Source organism: Mobula hypostoma, chromosome 24 (genome assembly GCF_963921235.1).
Source record: "Mobula hypostoma chromosome 24, sMobHyp1.1, whole genome shotgun sequence".
NCBI classification, from domain to species: Eukaryota; Metazoa; Chordata; class Chondrichthyes; order Myliobatiformes; family Myliobatidae; genus Mobula; species Mobula hypostoma.
Genome location: NC_086120.1, coordinates 26,283,140 through 26,302,199, shown reverse-complemented (window position 1 = coordinate 26,302,199; position 19,060 = coordinate 26,283,140). Strand labels below are relative to the sequence as shown.

Below are 19,060 nucleotides of genomic sequence, written 5' to 3'. Positions count from 1 at the left end.
ATAATATTCCAGGTACTGTACCGTATTTCAACGGATCCGCTGAAAGTGATAATGTACCTCACAGACAGTTGCAAAATATCCCACAGCGTTCATTTTGGGAGGTTGTTCCGGTCGGTCACTATTGAACCCCCCGCAACACTCTTTATACTAGCTACTGTCAGTGGGAATCAGGATACAGTATACGGGGACCGATGGGCATTCAAAGGGCCAGATGCATCTCCTCCTCGTGTCTTCATGCTGTGAGATATTATTCCCCAATTTGCAGACTTCCCTTTCTACACTTCAGACCTTTATTTGCTATTAAAAATCCTGTGGCAGCAAAAGAAATGAATTCTTTTTCTATGAAACTTGGAGCACTGTCATCTCACGTAACTAAAGCGTTCCCCAGCTGCAAAGTGCCTCCTCACAAGGTCGAGTAACTCGCCCCGCCGCGGACTTGGTTGCTTGTTTGAGGAAGAGGAAAAGGTCCCGCTATCGCAGCAATCGGCGGAACTTCGGGGAGACTGGATGAAAATTCCGCCTGCGCCCGTCAGGAGGCGCCACTGGTTCGAGTCTGGAGCAGCCTGGCCATCGGAAACCGGCAGAGAGAGAAAGAAAGAAACTGAGCCAAGACAGGAAAGCGGGTCAGCCTTTAGTAGAGTTTAGTTGCTGCAGCCGGAAGCTGCGGGTGAGTGAGGCTGAGGGGGGCTTGGAGTGGACGGGGAGGTACCGGGAGGGGTCGGGCTGATTGTCTTCACACGGTAGCAGCGATCCGGGGTGGAACTGGCGCCCGGGCCGCGGGATGTCTGAAATTCAAACGGGCTGAGACGGGCCGAGCGGCTTTCGCAAGGCGGGCTGGAGAGGAGCGCCTGGACCCGGAGTCCAGCGCCGGGCTGAAGGAACCATCAGTGGGCCGGTGAGGAATTCCGCTTTGGCTACAATGTTGCACTTTTGTTGCGAGTTTTTAAGCCGGTTTCCGGCAACAGTCACAATGTATCCGTGTTCGAATTCCAGCTTTTTGCACGCCCGGGGACTCCGCGGGGTCTTAGAGCCTGTCGGCGACTGACGCTCAAAGACTCAAGGAGCCATTTATCAGCTCCCTGCATTAATCAAGAGTCCGGGCCGCTTCCGACCGCATAGGGCGTTGCAGATGTGAAAATGATTTCAAGTGTGTCCTTTTCAGTAGAGAGCTCGGCTATAGGGCTACCAGCAAACGAGCGGCGCCTCCGGATTCTCAAAACCGAATAGGTTTTTACTTTTCACCCCGTGGGGAAAATTTATGTATGTGGTGAGGAAGTAATATGATCATTTTTACGCCCATCTGTGAAAGGGATGAAGCCGACTAAAAATCCAACCTAAATTTATAACTATGTTTTTGATGACATTTGGAAGTTTCCTGTTTCTTTGAACGAAAACGTCAATGATGTACTCACTTCCCTGTCCAACCCTGCCCCCTCCCTCGGCCTCCTGTCCCCTGTCTTTCCCCTTTCACACAGCAACCCACTTGACTCCTTCCCTCTCCCACCTCAACCCCCACCCCGCACTCCTTTCTTATCCTTTTCTCACCACCCTCCACTCACCCCTCATTTGTGTTCCTTCCTTTCCCCTTGCCCACTCCTCCCTCTATGTGCCCTATTACCCCCATCCACCACTCTCTTACCCACCACCCCTTCGCTCCACTTGCCCCCCTCACCCCCTTCTCCCTCCTCCCCTACAAATTACCCACATTCTTCCATTGCTCTATCCATAACGTAACCAATTTCCAAATCCTGTTGGTGTTTCTCCCCTCAATAGTTTGGCCCCAGGGGTGCCCGAGTGGGTTTAGAACACAGCACAGGAAAAGGCTCTTTGGCCCATGTGAACACAATGCCTGTACATGATCCATGTCCCTTTATGCCCTGCATATTCATATATCTAACAAACTCCTAAATACTACCCTTGTATCTGCTTCCACCACAACCACTTCAGTCCATTCTGGGCACCTACGATTCTCTGTGTTTTTTAAAAAAAATCTTTATCTGGTACATCCCTATTAAACTTCCCACTTCTCATCATAAATGCATGTTCTCTGGTGCATGACATTTCTACCCCAACTGTCTATCCTAATATACTGCTCACAATTTTACGAACTTTTATCAGGTCTCCCCTCAGGTTTGTCAGATCTCTGTTTATAGCTCACACCCTCCAGTCGAGACAGGATCCCTGTTTTTCCAAAGCTTCCATATTCTTGCTGTAATGGGGTGATCAGAATTGACGAAGTGTGGCTGGATCAAAGTATTATGTAACTGTATAAAACTTATATAAAAGGTTTATATAACTTTCTTATCCTTGTACTCAGTCCCCTGATTAATGAAGGCTTGCACATCATATGCCTTCTTTACCACTCTAATTATTTGCCTGGCCACTTTCAATGAGCTCTGGGCTTGGACCCTGACTATATATTTATTTAAAGATATTGCGTGCAACAGGCCTTTCCGGCCCAGTAGGGTGAGCCTATCAACCCACAAGTTCACTCTAGTGAAGTCTACTCACTGAGCAACTTCCAATGACTAATTAACCTATTAACTGCCATGTCTTTGGACTGTGGGGGGAAACCAGAGCCCCTGGAGGTCATGGGGAAAGCATGCAGACTCCTTATTGGTGGCGCTGCAATGAACTCTGAACCCTAACACCCTGAGTTGTAATAACATTGCGCTCACTGCTGTGCTACTGTGTCAGTCCGCTGGTGTTCCACCTATGTCAATGCTACTGACTGTACAATGTTCCTTTCTATTTCTCCTCCCAAAGTACAGCACATCACTTACTTGGGTTAAACTCCATTTGCTGTTTCTCCATCCATATCAGTAATTGATTCGTATGCTGACGTATCCTTTGACAGCCCTGTACGCAACTCGGCCAATCTTCATGTTGTCTGCAAACTTCGTAACTCCCAGCCCAACTCCACTGACATCCAAGTCATTTAGGTACATCACAAAACAACAAAGGCCATTGCACTGATCCCTGTGGGACACAACTGGTCACGGACCTCCATTTAAAATAACATCTCGCCACCGCAACCCATTGTCACGCAACCTTGGATCCGATGCATCTTAATCTTCTGGATGAGCCTACTATGAGGAACCTTGTCAAATGCCTTCCCAAAGTCCACGTCGACAACATCCACAGCCCTCGCCTCATCATTCCCCCTTGATGCCTGCTCAAGAAAGCTCAATGGGCCATTAGCAATGTGTTCCTTGTATAGCACTGTGGCTGGATTTGTATAATGTCTCTCATCTTGTCCTTTGGTTCCCCATAGTAGGTCTGAGACAAGGTTTCCTTATCTCTCAGTTAGCATTCAGGTAAAATTATACACACTAAGATGAAATGGCCAATTCAAAAAGCGAGTGGTAGGTGTGTTTTTGTGGCATGTTGACCCAGAGCCTGGGAGAAGTCCCCGCTCTTCATAAGGCTCGGGTTATTGTGAAATGTATACATAACCTTGATCTAACATCTCAGCAGACTAGACTCTCAAGCTGTACTCCACTCCCTAGTTTCTGTCTTTGCTAAGCATATGTTGAATCTGTTACAATAGCAAAGTAAGGAATGTGCTGAAGTTTGCCACATCACTTTTTTTTTAGCAAAACACACAAAATGCTGGAGGGGCTCGGTAAATTGGGTGTCATTTATAGAGGGAATGAACAGTTGGCATTTCAGACCTAGACCCTTCATAAGGACTGGAAAGGGAGGGGACAAAAACACTTTTTTTTAGCTTGGCTTAGCTATTTTATGTTGTCTCTTTGATCTTCAGCAAAGCTGGATTAATGTGTTTAACAGTTCCTGAAACTGGTGACTAATTGCTTTCCAGTTTCATGTTGTGTGGGAAGAACAATATTTAACTGAAAATGTTTACTTCACCTGAAACATTAACTCTGTTGTTCTCTCTACAGACACTGACTGGCTAGCTGAGTATTTTTGGCACTTTCTGGTTTTATGTCAGTATTTATCTAACCATTATTTTAATGTGTTGTTTTCTTTGCCCTTAGAAGACATTTGATAAAGTGCCTCACATGAGGCTGCTTAACAAGATAAAATCTTATGGTGTTATAGAGGAAAAATACTGGCATGGATAGAGGAATGGCTGACAGGCAGGAGGTAGTAAGTGGGAATAAAGGGGGCCTTTTCTGGTTGGCTGCCAGTGACTAGTAGTGTTCCTCAGAGGGTCAGTATTGGAACCGTTGCTTTTCACATTGTTTGTTAATGATTTAGATAATGGAATTGATGACTTTGTGGCAAAGTTTGCAAATGATATGAAGATATGTGGAGGGGTACTTAGTGCTGAGGAAGCAATGCAATCGCAGCACGATTTAGACGAGTTGGAAGAACGGGCAAAAAGGTATCAGATGGAATAGAATGCAGGGAAATGTATGAAAATGCATTTTGGTGAAAGGGACTATAGTGCAGACTATTATCTAAACAGAGAGAAAATTCAAACATCAGAGGCACAAAGGGACTTGGGAGTCCTCATGCAAGACTCCTAGAAGGTTAATTTACTGGTTGAGTCTACGTAAAAAAGACAAATGCAATGCTGGCATTCATTTCAAGGAGATAATGCTGAGGCTTTTTAAGACACCAGACAGGCCACACTTGGAGTATTGTCAACAGTTTTTGGCATCTTGTCTCAGAAAGGGTGTGTTGTCATTGGAGAGGGGCCAGAAGAGGGTCACCAGTCCAGGAATGAAGGGGTTAACATATGAGAAGTGTTTGGCAGCTTTGGGCCTGTACTCACTGGAATTTAGAAGAATGCATGGGGATCTCGTTGAAACCAACTGAATGTTGAAAGGACTGGACAAGGCAGATGTGGAGGAGATGTTTCCTCTGGTGGAGGTATCTAGAACTAGAGGGCACAGCCTCAAAACCTTTTAGACAGAAGTAAGGAGGAATTTTTTTTAGCCAGAGAGTGGTGAATCTGTGGAATGCTCTGCCACAGACTGCAATGGAGGCCAAGTCTGTGGGTATATTTAAAGTGGAAGTTGTTAGATTCCTGATTGGCCGGGGCATCAAGGGATATGGTGAGAGGCAGGTGTATGGGGTTGAATGGGATCCGGGATCAGCCATGATGAAATGGTGGAGCAGACTCAATGGACTGAATGGCCTAATCCTGCTCCTATGTCTTACGATCTTACCGTCTTTCTAAACTATGTGTTGACATATTACTGTAATATCTCAAATTAATGCTTAGATATAAGAATCCCCATTGTTGTATTTCAGTCCTTTAATCATTTTGTCCTTCTCTCTCTCTCGGTGACCTGCAGATTTGCAGCGTTCTGTCTCTCTGCCCCTTGAGCAAATGGTCAGCATGGTCAGCCTGTTCTCATTGCTGTGTAGCTCCACGGTGCCATGTTCTCATGGGTTGTAAGAAGGTCACAGATGAAATGTGAAGTTATTCACTTTGGTAGGAAGAATAGAAATAGAAGTGTTTGGTAAATGCTGAAAACTAGTAAGTGATGTTGAGAGGAAGACTTGTGCAGCTGAATTAGCACAGAGCAAGCAATTGAGGAGACAGGTGGTATGGTGACCTTTTACTTTGAGTAATTTGGGTATATTGAAGATTTAAATTTATAGATACAGATATAGATACTTGCCCAACAAGTCCGAGCTGCTCGATTGTACCCATGTGACCACTTAACCTGCTAACCCGTGTGACTTTAGAATGTGGGAGGAAACTGGAGCACCTGGAGGAAATCCACACGATCATGGGGAGAACGTACAAACTCCTCGCAGACAGTGGTGGAATTGAACTTGGGCCACTAGTGTCGCAGTAACGTTACGCTAACAGCTAAGCTTTTGTGTCGCCCCTATTATATATTCGGATTGGGAGATGATTTGTGCAAAAAGGGATCTCAGGATTATAGCAGATGTATGTGAGGTAGAGGATAAAGTGAGCTTCTGATAAATGGTGGAGAAGGCTCATTGAGTCTTTTCCTATTCTAGCATTTCTGTATGGAGCTGGGACTCCCAGGAAGCGAAGAGGATGCCTTGGACACATAGTGGGAATTCGGGGGGGGGGGGAGAAGTGAGAGAAACGTTCTAATATCAAATATCATGTAATTGGATGCTATTGATGAGGAGACATTGCTTATCAGGTTATGTGCTTTTGAAGGACTTGTGGGTTTGCCTTAAGTATGCAGGACATTCACTAGAATGATTCTGGGAATGAGAAGGTTAACATATGAGGAACGTTTGTCCGCTCTTGGACTGTATTCCTTGGAGTTTAGAAGAATGAGGGGAGACCTCATAGAAACATTTTGAATGTTGAAAGGCATGGACAGAGTGGATGTGGCAAAGTTGTTTCCCATGATGGGGGAGTCTAGTACGAGAGGGCATGGCTTAACGATTGAAGGGCACCCATTCAGAGCAGAAATGCGAAGAAATTTTTTTAGTCAGAGGGTGGTGAATCTATGGAATTTGTTGCCACGGGCAGCAGTCAAGGCCAAGTCATTGGATGTATTTAAGGCAGAGATTGATAGGTATCTGAGTAGCCAGGGCATCAAAGGTTATGGTGAGAAGGCGGGGGAGTGGGACTAAATGGGAGAATGGATCAGCTCATGATAAAATGGCGGAGCAGAGTCAATGGGCCGAATGGCTGACTTCTGCTCCTTTGTCTTCTGGTCTTCTGGTCATTGAGAGATGGGGGTGGAGGGTCCTGCACAGGTTAAACAGATGGGTAAACGATAGAGCTGGTGGCCCCTCGCAGATGAGACATTCACTTCTCTGTTTGAGTGATCTTGTCATTATTGAGAGTTAGATTTTGCAGGACTGTGGCTATTAAAGTGCACGTGGTTCCTTGGAGGACTCAGAAGATTGTCAGGCTTCAGCTGCTCAGGCTAGTTCACCAGCCATTGGAAAACAAAGTGCCAAGGCTGAAATCGGAATTTTTGGCCGATTTGGGCTAAAGTGGCCAAAATAGGTCAATCATCCATGCAGCCTATTTTGCCTGTGGATTTTTGCAGAAACAATCTCAATCTTTCCTCAAAACCATTTAATTGTCTCCATTCTGCTTGCCAGTAGCACATTCCTGATTACAATTCACTATCTCCCCTTTGTTTTGTTTAGCATCTGTGCCCACAGGTTAATGGTCCTCCTGCCACAGCAAACCATTTCTCCTTATCTTTTTTTTATCAAATTCTATTTCAACTCTTTATTCTCCTTGTCATGTTCTCCAAGCAGATCACTCCACCTTCTCCAACTTTTCCACGTTGCTGATGAGTAATCGAGAGCTCCTTCCAGTAAATCTCCTCTCCGAGTCTTTGACATTCCTTTCTATAGTGGAAAAGGATTCTGGCCAGGGGCCTTGTAGAGTATGTGCAAGTTCCAATTTCATTGCTGGTTGACTGAATGCAGTAATATGAAGAGTACCACATTGAACTGTGCCTTAGTAACTAGATTAGAAGGCTGTAACTTAAACTTTTACTCCAGTGAATTGAATTTGAGAACTAGATTAGTATTAAACAATACAATTCTCCAATACTGAGGGGGCACTGCATTGTTGAAGGTGCTATCTTTCTGATAAGAGATTAAGCCATCTGTCCTCACAGGTGGAAGTAAGAGGATCAATTGAAGAGAAGTAGAGATGTTCCATCCTAGGTCAACGTTCAGCCAGCACCATCAGGTCACTCTGCATGCTTACAGTGTGTAGATTAGATGCTGCCTGGCCAGACTTTGAAAATACTCCGTGTGCTGTAAAGTGTCCTGGGGTTGGGATAGTCACTATAGGCTCTTTTTAAACCAAGCATTAGTGCATAGAAGGAGGCCGTTTGCCCATCAAGACTATGCTCACTCCCAGAAAAGCTATACCATCTGTCCTGTTACCCAGTGAAATATTCCTCCTCAGTGCCTGACTATCCCTTGATGAAACCCTTCATAAATTCTTTTTCCACTTAATCCTCAGCCAGAGTTCCAAATTGTAGCTGCCTTTATATTTTTTCCAAAAAAAATATTTTTCCTTGTACACCTCTGCTATGTTTTCTTTGGTAAATTTTAAATTGTCCTCTGATTCTTGAACCGATCCTAAATGAGAACCATGTCCTTTTATTATAATATCCGGACCTGCCTCTCGGGTTTTTTTTGCACTACCTTACTTCCCATCTTTCTATTTCCTATTTATGATTTATAATTTAAATTTTTAATATTTACTAATTTTAGCTATTTTTAATATTTTTAATATTTAATATTTGTAATTCAGGGAGTGTGAAGCGCAGAATCAAATATCGCTGTGATGATTGTACATTCTAGTACCAATTGTTTGGCGACAATAAGGTATAAAGTATTTCACCTATCTAAACCAGGCCTTGCTTTGTTCCATTGAGAACAACCCCATATTCTCCAATCAAATCCCGTAGCTGAAACCTTTCACAATAACATTTCTATCACTCACACTGAACCTTTAGGTTGAATAACTGGAATTATACACTGTGCTCCATATGAGACGAAGCACCATCTTATTGAAATATTTCATACTGGGTTGAATGAGGAGTCTTATGAAAGTCTTTTGGAAAAGCTCAGTGAATGTGAACTCATCCAGAAACCCTTTCCCCGAGCTCACTGCTTTCTACTTCACCCTCTCAGCAACAGTCACCGTATGACTTGTTGTTGACTCTAGGTGTGATCCTGTTTCTCTGAGCTGCTAGGTGACACCAAACTGTGCAGTAAAACTCCTCAAGGTGTTTTCCTGTGGGAGGGGGAGAAAAGGCTATTTTCTGGGCAGGACTGATGCGAGGGGGGGAGGGAGTGATGTTTCATTTCAGCAGCTGAGTCTGGCGCTGGAAGGAGAGAGAGGAACATGTATGGTTGTACTTCAGACTGACTATTTGAAATATCAGCAGATTCTTGACATGACACAGAATGAAAGAAAGAATAGAACTGAAGGAGAATGTTGTGATATATGAGGCAAAGGGCTGAGTTAGACATTAAATGCTCTGACCACAGCCTCTTGCTCTGACCCTCTAACTTGATGGGATGAACAACGATTTCCTCAGGTAATTTATTTTTCCTTCCCCCTTCCCTCGTCTATTCCCCACTTTGGCCTCTTACCTCTTTGCCTATCACCTGCCCCCGGTGCCCCTCCTTCCTCCCTTTCTCCCATGGTCCAGTCTCCTCTCCTTTTAGCTTCCTTCTTCTCCAGCTCTCTACCTTTCTCACCTATCCTGGTCCTGGTCTCACCTATCACTTTCTAGCTCGTCCCCCTCCCCCGCCATTTTATTCCGGCATCTTACCCCTTCCTATCCAGTCCTGAAGAAGGGTCTCAGTTTATTCTTTTCCACAGATGCTGCCTGACCTACCGCGTTCTTCCGGCATTTTGTGTGTGTTGCTCATATTTTCTATAGTTTGGTTAATTAAACATTGCACACTTTGCCTTTTTTTTGAGCCACTGCATTGACCTGTCCTCTACTTTTAAATATCTCAAGTAACACTTTGAGGGTCCTCCCCTTCCTCCAGGACACTCAATCCCCTCCCACTTATGAAAAATTCCCTTGCCTTCTTGCATCTACCCAAATACATTTCTTTAAGCACCTGTTACCATTTTTCAGCCTAAATGACTAGATTATCTTTATCAGCTTCCCTCCCTGTTGTCGACCCTCAGCTGATTTTTGCACCATTTGCACACTTCAGTCGTAATCATTATCATACATGACAGAAAACGATTGATTCAGCCCTGCAGTAGCTGATAAAATCATTCATCCTGCCTATCCTTTACTTGCAGCCATTCAGCTAAAGTTGGACCCAATTTTGTCAGGGGACCTCATCTCTCTGGTTGATGAGTCCCAGAACAGAATCCAGTGTGTCAAACCGAGAAACTTCTTGTCCCCAGGTGCTAGTGGTTACAGATTTCAACTGCACCCTCAGTCTCTTCCAACCCCACAGCCCTCTGAGATTTTGGTACAACTACTCCATCTCTTTGCAAATCAGGTTTATTGTCGTTCAACCATACACATGTATACTGCTAAACAAAGAAAGTTCCTCAGGCACCAAGATGCAAAAACACAGTATGTATGTCACATGCACCTCATAAAACAACATTAACAGATTTAAAAAGTATTCTGTAGTTGACACAAAGTGCAGAAACAGCATTTAGTTAAATATACCACTGTATTACTGCTACTGGCACTACCATGTGTGCCCTGGGTGGTTGTAGGGTGTTCAGAAGTCTAACAGTCTGTGAGTAGAAGTGGTTACCCAGCCCAACAATCCTGGATATTGTGGTTTCTTCCACTTGATGGAAGGAGGTCAGAAAGGTTGTGGGACCGACGGATGGGAGGGATCCTTGACAAAGCTGTGGGCTCTGCGAACGCCGTGTTCCTGGTGTACCCCGTAGGTGTAAATCTCTGAATTTAAGTGCTCCACCATTGATGTTCGAGTATTCATCTACCAAGGCCCCAAGCTCAGCAGTTCCCTCTACCGAAGATATCTGCAGTGCCTTCACCTTCTTGAAAGCTGCCTCTTCGGCCAAATGTTTCGATTTCATCTGATACATGAGCAGAACTGCTCATGTCTGGGCGCTCGGCTTCAACCACTCGTCTGTTTTCTCCTCCATATCTGTAGGCTCCATCCCATGGCAGCTTGTCTGCCATGCCTACATTCTGATCACCTCCAGGAAATCGAACAATAAGCTTGAAAGAGCACAGAGAAAATTTGCAACGATATTTGCCGGGTCCTGGGGACCTAGGTTATAGAGAAAGGCTGAATAAGTGAGGACTTTATTCCCTGAGTGCAGGAGAATGAGGGGAGATTGTATAGAGTTTTACAGAATTGTCACCGGTATAGATTGGGTGAATGCCTGCAGGCTTTTCCCCTCAGGTTGTGTGAGACCAGAACTGAAAGTTATAGATATTCTGAAATATTCAAGAGGTGTCTGAAGGGAAACTTTTTCACTCAAAGAAGGTGTGTGTGTGTGTGTGTGTGTGTGTGTGTGTGTGTGAGAGAGTGTGTGTGTGTAATGAACTGCCAGCAGAAGTGATGGATGCGGGTTCAGTTGGATATTGATATGGATGAGAGCAATTTGGATGGATTTGATCCAGGGACAGGTAGATGGAACTAGGTGGAAGTTTGGGTTGGTTTAACTGGATGTGTAAAAGGGCCTGTTTCTGTTGCTGTAGTGTTATGTGACTCTCTTTGACCATTCTAATGGTCTCCTGGCAGTACTTTGAGCAAGTTCCATTAACTTGAACTGCTGCAGGATCCAGACTAAAGAGCCTTGTTCACCCATCAGTTCTAAGCCCGTTGGCCTGGACTGGACCTCAGTTCTTCAATACTTTGCTGTTCAAATTCCCATGCTTATCTTCAGTCCTCTCCATGATCGCCTTCCTTGTAATCTCCTGAACTCTGCTATCCTCTACTCCTACGTTTGACTCTGCCCTTTTTTTAATTATTATTACATGTAATATTTATTATTACTATTGTTTGATCCCGCAGCTTTGCATTCCACTGCTTGGGCATTAGCACACCCCGATCTGCCAGGCCCTTCACTCTGTAGAGTCTACTTTGCGGATTTGGGTTCCCCGACTAATCTCTATCTCGGTCTCTCTCCCTCTTCCTGCTTCTGCTGTTCCTCTGCCCTTTGCCACCGTTTCCCCGCCAGCCCCTGCCTCACCCCTTTCTTTCACGTTTTTCTTTGCTGCTACCTCCCCTCTACACTTGTAATCCTGATGTGCGGATGCAGTCAAAACATTGACTATCCCGTTGTCTCCTCAGATGCTTCAGCAGTTGATTGTTTCCCTTAGTTCCACCATCTGCAGTCTCTTGTGACTCCACATTACATAATATTTTTAATGTTCTTGAAAATGTGTGATGGTAAAGATGTTATAGAAGGATACATAACAAGTATCTACATGTCAGAGAGGCAATGCTCATTAACTGGTTGTAACATGGAAGAATGAAGCATTGTTGGAATATCCCAAACTTGGTTCTCCCATGTGGACTTTCTGATGAAGACTAATTCTATTGCAGTTTTCCCACTTGTGGGGGGTGGTCATTCCCTCTGGGAAGGAAGGTGATGCTTGAGGGTGGGCACGCTAGCTGTGTTGGCGGTGGTTAGAGAGAAGCATGCTGCTTGGATCTGAGCCATGAGACTCAGCCACTCGTGTATTTTAGTTGTTGGTCTGGTTCTGAAGCTCCCGTCAGCTTGCCGCGACTTGAATTGGTTTGGGAACATTGCTCAAGGGAACTGGGAGCCATTTGTCTAGGGTGGGAGAAAAGTTTGAGTGATGTTTACAGGGAGAATTTACTTCCTTGGAGATAATGGGTGTACTTCAAAGGAATGGTTAGATTTGTGTTGGAACTAGCTTCCAAAGCCTGTAGATTCACTGCCAAAAGAAGGGTGCCTGGCTTTGCTGATGCAATGCCACACTTCCTTTTCTCAATAGTAGGTTGACCCTTTTTATCCACTAACATGCAGTACTTGGCAGGACTACAACTTGGCACAATGCTGGCTGCAAGTCGCAGAACTGATCAGCAAGATCCAATATTGTCTCCCAGACTGACCGACACCCCTAATACTGTACACCATTGTTATGCAGAGTAGGACCGGTACCCCACTGTTATTCAGTGACGGACATACACTGTCAGTGTTACACAGTGACCGACAATCACACCCTCCTGTACCCATCAGTAAACAGCGACCAGAATCAGAATTAGGTTTATTATCATCAGATTGTGACATGAAATTTGTTAACCAAGCAGCAGCAGTTCAATGCAATACATAATCTAGCAGAGAAAAATAATAATAATAAATAAAATAAAAATAATAAATAGACAAGTAAATCAATTACAGTGTGTATATATAGAATAGATTTTAAAAAGTGCAAAAACAGAAATACTGTATATTTTTTTTTAAAAACTGAAAGTTAGTGTCCAAAGATTCAATGCCCATTTAGGAATTGGATGGCAGAAGGGAAGAAGCTGTTCCTGAATCACTGAGAGTGTGCCTTCAGGCTTCTGTATCTCCTACCTGATGGTAACAGTGAGAAAAGGGCATGCCCTGGGTGCTGGAGGTCCTTAATAATGGACGCTGCCTTTCTGAGACACTGCTCCCTAAAGATGTCCTGGGTACTTTGTAGACTAGTACCCAAGATGGAGCTGACTAGATTTACAACTTTCTGCAGCTTCTTTTGGTCCTGCGCAGCAGCCCCTCCATACCAGACAGTGGTATACCTGTCAGAATGCTCTCCACAGTACAACTATAGAAGTTTTTGAGTGTATTTGTTGACATGCCAAATCTCTTCAAACTCCTAATAAAGTATAGCCACTGTCTTGCCTTCTTAATAACTACATTGATATGCTAGAACCAGGTTAGATCCTCAGAGATCTTGACACCCAGGAACTTGAATCTGCTCACTCTCTCCACTTCTGATCCCTCGGTGAGGATTGGTATGTGTTCCACCTTTAGCATTGTTCTGAATGTTATAATGTGACAGATAAGTACTTGCCAAGCAGTACGCCAGCATGATACAGTGAGAAGCCCGTCCCATCGGCAGAGTACTCCAGCATTATATGACTGACCCGGACACACCAGTATTGCACTGACAGACCTGTAGCCAGTAGTATTCACCCTTATGTTTTACGTTGAACCAAGTCTGGAGGCCCTGTTTTTATAGTGGTGTCATATTCCAGTGTGAAAAACAGTGTACACTCAAGATCAGCCTCTGAACCAGCAGGAGGAGATTTCAAGTGTGGGTGTGTCCTGAACTTGGTTTGCTGTAAAACCCCTCTTAATTACTCTGCAGGGAGTTTTGGAGAATGAGGAAATGCTTAGATCATAAAAAAATCTTCTCACACGTTTTCTTAGATTCTCACTGACAACAATTTCCTATCCACTGTTGTAGTTTTCTTTTGGTGAAGTGATCAGATCCATTGCCCAAGCTTCACACAATTAAAATGTGTTCAGCAGGCATTATTGAAAAGAAAATGATTTCCCCTTGTCTCTTCCACTGGGGTCACTTGCTGCAGTGTCTGAATTCTTCCGGGTTAGTCCAGGGGAGGGTCTTGATGGTAAAGCAGCTGCAGATAGATTATGTGGCTGGGGAGTCAGATGTCTAGATAAGTGTTGACTGCATTGTTCTGAAGTAACCTGGTGTTACTTAAAACCCCAGAGGTTGTGCTGGGTTCCTCCAGTTACCCCTGCTTGTTTGTCTCTGTTGAGGTCCAGGGTTGTATGACAATCGAGCTCTTTCATTTCAGTTGGTTGGTGTCAAATGACCCTTCCATGGTTATGAATGGAGCAGAGGCGGGTGAATGGGCTATATTGGCAGGAATTGCGTTGTCCTGCGACTCTCAACAGAGAGCTACACATGCCCGGCTACCAAACACTATTTAAAGAATTTATTCTGGTCTATTTATAAATGGGAGCTCAGTGCAAATGTGAAAAGAAGGCAGCATCTTCTCTACCAGCTCAGTGGGCAGTGTCCGCATTGTCCAGCCGACGGCATTCTTCTCTCCGGCTCGGAATGCTGTGGGCTCGGACCTCCTTCCAAGCACTCATCAGAACTGAGGGAACGGACGGGGGGCAGCAAGCTGAGGGAGCACCCTGAGCAAGACTGGTGACGTGAAGATCCCAGGGAAAAGCAGGATGCTCTTGCATTGTCCTGCCCAACATATTATTACAGCTAATGAGATAGCCTTTGTCCATTCCTTTACAATGGGAAGGAACCCCAGCTGGGACAACCTTTCCTAAGAGCTGCAACCTCTCGCCCAGCGTAAGAGTTTTGTCACCTTCTCCAGTGCCTCTGCCTGCTGCTGTATAATTAGGGATGACCTCAGAACACAGGAATTCCCCTTTAGAACAGAAATGAGGAGGAATTTCCTTAGCTAGAGGGTGGTGAGTGTGGAATTCATTAGCTCAGACGGCCATGGAGACAAGTCATTGGGACAATTTAAAGCAGAAGTTGATAGATTCTTGAGCAGCAAGGCTGTCTAAGGTTATAGTCATAGTCATACTTTATTGATCCCGGGGGAAATTGGTTTTCATTACAGTTGCACCATAAATAATAAATAGTAATAGAAATAATAAATAGTAATAGAAAATAGTAATAAATAGTTAAATAGTAATATGTAAATTATGCCAGTAAATTATGAAATAAGTCCAGGACCAGCCTATTGGCTCAGGGTGTCTGACTCTCCAAGGGAAGAGTTGTAAAGTTTGATGGCCACAGGCAGGAATGACTTCCTATGACGCTCTGTGTTGCATCTCGGTGGAATGAGTCTCTGGCTGAATGTACTCCTGTGCCCACCCAGTACATTATGTAGTGGATGGGAGACATTGTCCAAGATGGCATGCAACTTGGACAGCATCCTCTTTTCAGACACCACGGTCAGAGAGTCCAGTTCCATCCCCACAACATCACTGGGAGTAGGCAGGGGAATGGAGTTGAGAGGGATAATAAATCAGCCATGATGGAACGGCAGAGCCAGACTCGATGACCGTACAGCCTAATTCTACGCCCATGTCTAATGGTTTTGTGTCTTACGAATTTTCTGCTTAAATTTCTGGAGTGGAGCTGGAACCCACATCCTGCTGACTTTGAGGCATGACATTACCCATTGCATCATGGTTGACAGTAAGGCAGGTTCTAGCACCTCCCGTTGCTGTCTGTGTGAGCAAAATCAGCTGAATGGAGTCGAGACATCTCTCACTGATATATTAGGCAGTCTGGTGATCCAGTGGGGTAAAAGCAGGTCAGATGGTGTCATGTGACAGGAAGTGTGGCTGATGCAGGACTGTGTTTAGCTGTTTTTTGAATTTAAGAAGAAGCCTCTAGTGAATGTCTGTTGAAGCAAGTCGTTGTGGCTGAGAATCTGTGTTAATTTGTGTTCTTCTGCAGGACAAAGCAGCATCTGAGTGTGAAGCAGGGTTAGTCAACTTGTTGGCGTGGATTAAAGCACCAAGGGAGATCAATTTGGTGAGCGCAGCCACCAAACAGAATTGTGTTGTGAAAATGGGAATAAATATTCAACCTTCAGAATGGAATATCACCTTGACGTGAAGGGCAGTAAGCCTGCAAATAATTAGACCAGAGTGCTTGCATTGGCCTAGTTTCCATTTTTAAAATTTGTGCATCCTGTCATTTGTAGATAATTGTGCATCCTGCCATTTATAAATTAAGATTAATTTGACCTGCATACAATTATTTTGGGAGCACATTGCATTAACCTATCCCACTATAATTGTACCCTCCATTCAGTGGAGGCTATAGTGGGCTGAATCCATAATAAATGTGGATGCGGTGAAGAGAGGTTGGCAGGAGCATTGGTTGGAGCCGAGAATGGTGTGGGGTTTAAATGCCCTTCCACAGGCAATGCTTGGAGGTTGGTCACGCCGAAGGGAGGATTGAATGGCTGACTAGTTGGGGATGGGATGAAGGGGAGAGGTATTCTTCTGTTTATAGTTTTCTGTGGCCGGGTGGCATGACTCAGAGTTATACAGCACGGAAACAGGCCCTTGGCCCAACTCCATCACGCCAACCAAGTTGTCTATCCGATAGATTCCCCTCCGTCTGCGTTTGGCCCGTATCCCTGTACACCTTTTCCATTCAGTATGGTATCCCAAATTTAAAGATGACCTTTATTTGCCGCATGCAGTGAAATGCGTTGCTTTGCGTTAAATCAGCAGGGATGGCGCTAGGAGGCTGCAAGTGCGCCATGCGTCTGGTGCCAGCATAGCATGCACAGAGACCACCCACCCTAACCGTACGTCTTTGGAGTGTGGGAGGAAACTGAGTTTGGTCTCTTTGTGGTAGTAGAGCAGGCCATGGACAAACCTGTCAGGATGGGAACGTGAAGTCAAATTGAAATGGGTGGCCACCAGCAGGTCCTGCCTTTTGCAACAGATGGAGCGAAGGTGCTCAACAAAATGGTCGCCAAGTGTGCGTCATGCCTCAGCGATGTAGAGGAGGCCACACCTGGAGAACCAGACCTCCTCCACATCGACAGTCGCTAAAGGCAATCTCTAACTATTTCTCTTGGACAACCATAAGACTTTGGAGTGCTCCTCCTCAAATACCATTGGAAGCAAGTCTTTGATTTTTTTTTTCACAGCAGAGTTAGATATGTTCTTGATAAGTAAGAGGGAGAAAGTTTGCTAAGTGGGATTGTGGAATTAGTGACAGAGCGGGCTCTAGGGGTGGAAGCAGCCTACGCTCTCTAATTCACATGTCCGTACTTTTGTGTGACAAGTGAGTTACTCTGTTGGGCTCCCATTTGTCAGTAGTGTAGAGACGAAGATTGCAATGAAAGGGAGCCATTCAGACTGATTTGTACCGTAACTCCGTTTACTCCTGAGCGTCAAATTCCTTAGTACTTAAGGTTACCAAAGATCTATTAATTTTCGATTTAAAGTTAGCAAAAAAGGACTCAGAATCACTTTCTGCTCATGAAAGAGAGTTCAAAGTTCTGACACTCCTGAGTGCAGCTATGTCTCTGAACTATTCTTCTGAAGGTCCTGGGGTTAATTTTCCTGTAAAATAGGACTGTGGACTGTCGGCAGCGGGGAGTGGGTTGGTATGTGGTTTTTGGCAGGAGTGTTCTGGTATCTAAAAGACCTTTTGCAAAACTTGATTGTGAGGTTTTGTAACCATTTCTTTACACTCCTTTGTTCCACCATCACCACCCCCCCCCCCAGCCTTAGATTAGATTAACTTTTTTTGTCACATGTACTTCGAAACATACAGTAAAATGTGTCATTTGTATCCAGTCAAATCAGCGAGTATTGTGCTGGGTAGGCTTCTAACTTGCCCACAACTCACTAACCCTCACCATAGGCCTTTGGAATGTGGGAGGAAATCGGAGCACCCATGGAAACCCGCGCAGTCATGGGGAGAACGGGCAAAATCATTACAGACGGCAGCGGTGATTGAGCCCTGATCTTACAGCTGGCACTGTAAAGCATTGAGCTCATCGCTGCGCTATCGTGCCTTCTCAAAACATTAAAAAAAAGACAAACAAAATTAAAACTTTCAAAATCCAAACTTGTTTTAATTTGTGGGAAGCCAGGAAGTTTGCAAAAAGCAGAAGAAATGTATGATTTGGCGAACGATGCCGATTTTTAAATTGAGCATGCACACAGACTCTGGCCCGCAAGTATTGGCTCCAGGCAGATGTATGCTGGTCAGGTCCCAGATTAACGTGAATGACAATGTTAGGAGACCTGTAAATCAAGTTCAGTGCGTTAATTTAATTGTCCTGTTAAGTCTAACACAATCTGTTGAAAGTACACTCAGTGGCCACTTTGTTAGGTACAGGAGTGGAACCTGGTGTGGTCTTCTGCTGTCTTACCCCATCAGTGCAAGGTTCGATGTGTTGTAGGTTCAGAGATGCTCTTCTGCACACCACTGTTGTAATGCATGGTTTTTTGAGTTACTGTCACCTTCCTGTCAGCTTGAACCAGTCTGGCCATTCTCCTCTGACCTCTCTCATTAACAAGGCATTTTCACTCACAGAACTGCTGGTCACCAGATATCACCAGATGATTTTTGATTTTTGCACCATTCTCTGTAAATTCTGGAGACCGTTTTGTGCATGAAACCACAACAGATCAGTTTCTGAGATACTCAAACCACCTGTCTGTCACAAACAATTACTTCACGGCCAAAGTCACTCAGATCACATTTCTTCCCCATTCTGGTGTTTGGTCTGAACAGCAACTGAACCTCTTGACCATGTCTGCGTGCTTTTATGCATTGAGTTGCTGCCACGTGATTGGCTGATTAGATATTTGCATTAACGAGTCGGTGTACAGGTGTACCACATAAAGTGGCTAATGAGTGTATATTTGGGACAATAGAAAATTCATGTACAATGGAAATAAATGGAACGTGGTAAGAATTTCAGAAAGCATAGCCGTGTGTGGGGGAACTGGCGGACACCGTATGAAGTGATCTTACTCAGGCAGATCCCATGTGTTGGGCAGAGTAGTGTAAAGCAGGAAAGTGCAGACAAGAAAATCTATAAATAGTGAAAGTAAACAGTGGCCAGTTGTTAATACCAGGCGAGTGCACGAAAGCAAGCTTTCTCATATGCAGGGAGTGCCCAGGTTGCAACAGGGTTCTGTTGGTGA

The 19,060-nt window shown here is 44.6% G+C and overlaps 1 protein-coding gene across 4 annotated transcripts in view; it reads left to right on the top strand.

Annotated features, from left to right (window-relative positions):
• The first annotated feature begins 566 nt into the window (after positions 1 to 566).
• Positions 567 to 19,060, top strand: part of si:zfos-588f8.1 — a 111,522-nt gene continuing 93,028 nt past the window's right edge. For 3 of the 4 annotated variants that reach the window (XM_063032354.1, XM_063032353.1, XM_063032352.1), the window contains exon 1: positions 568 to 895. The gene's annotated coding sequence lies outside the window, so the exon portion shown is untranslated. Of the gene's footprint in view, positions 896 to 19,060 lie in introns of all 4 variants that reach the window. The other variant, XM_063032355.1, reaches the window with a different exon arrangement.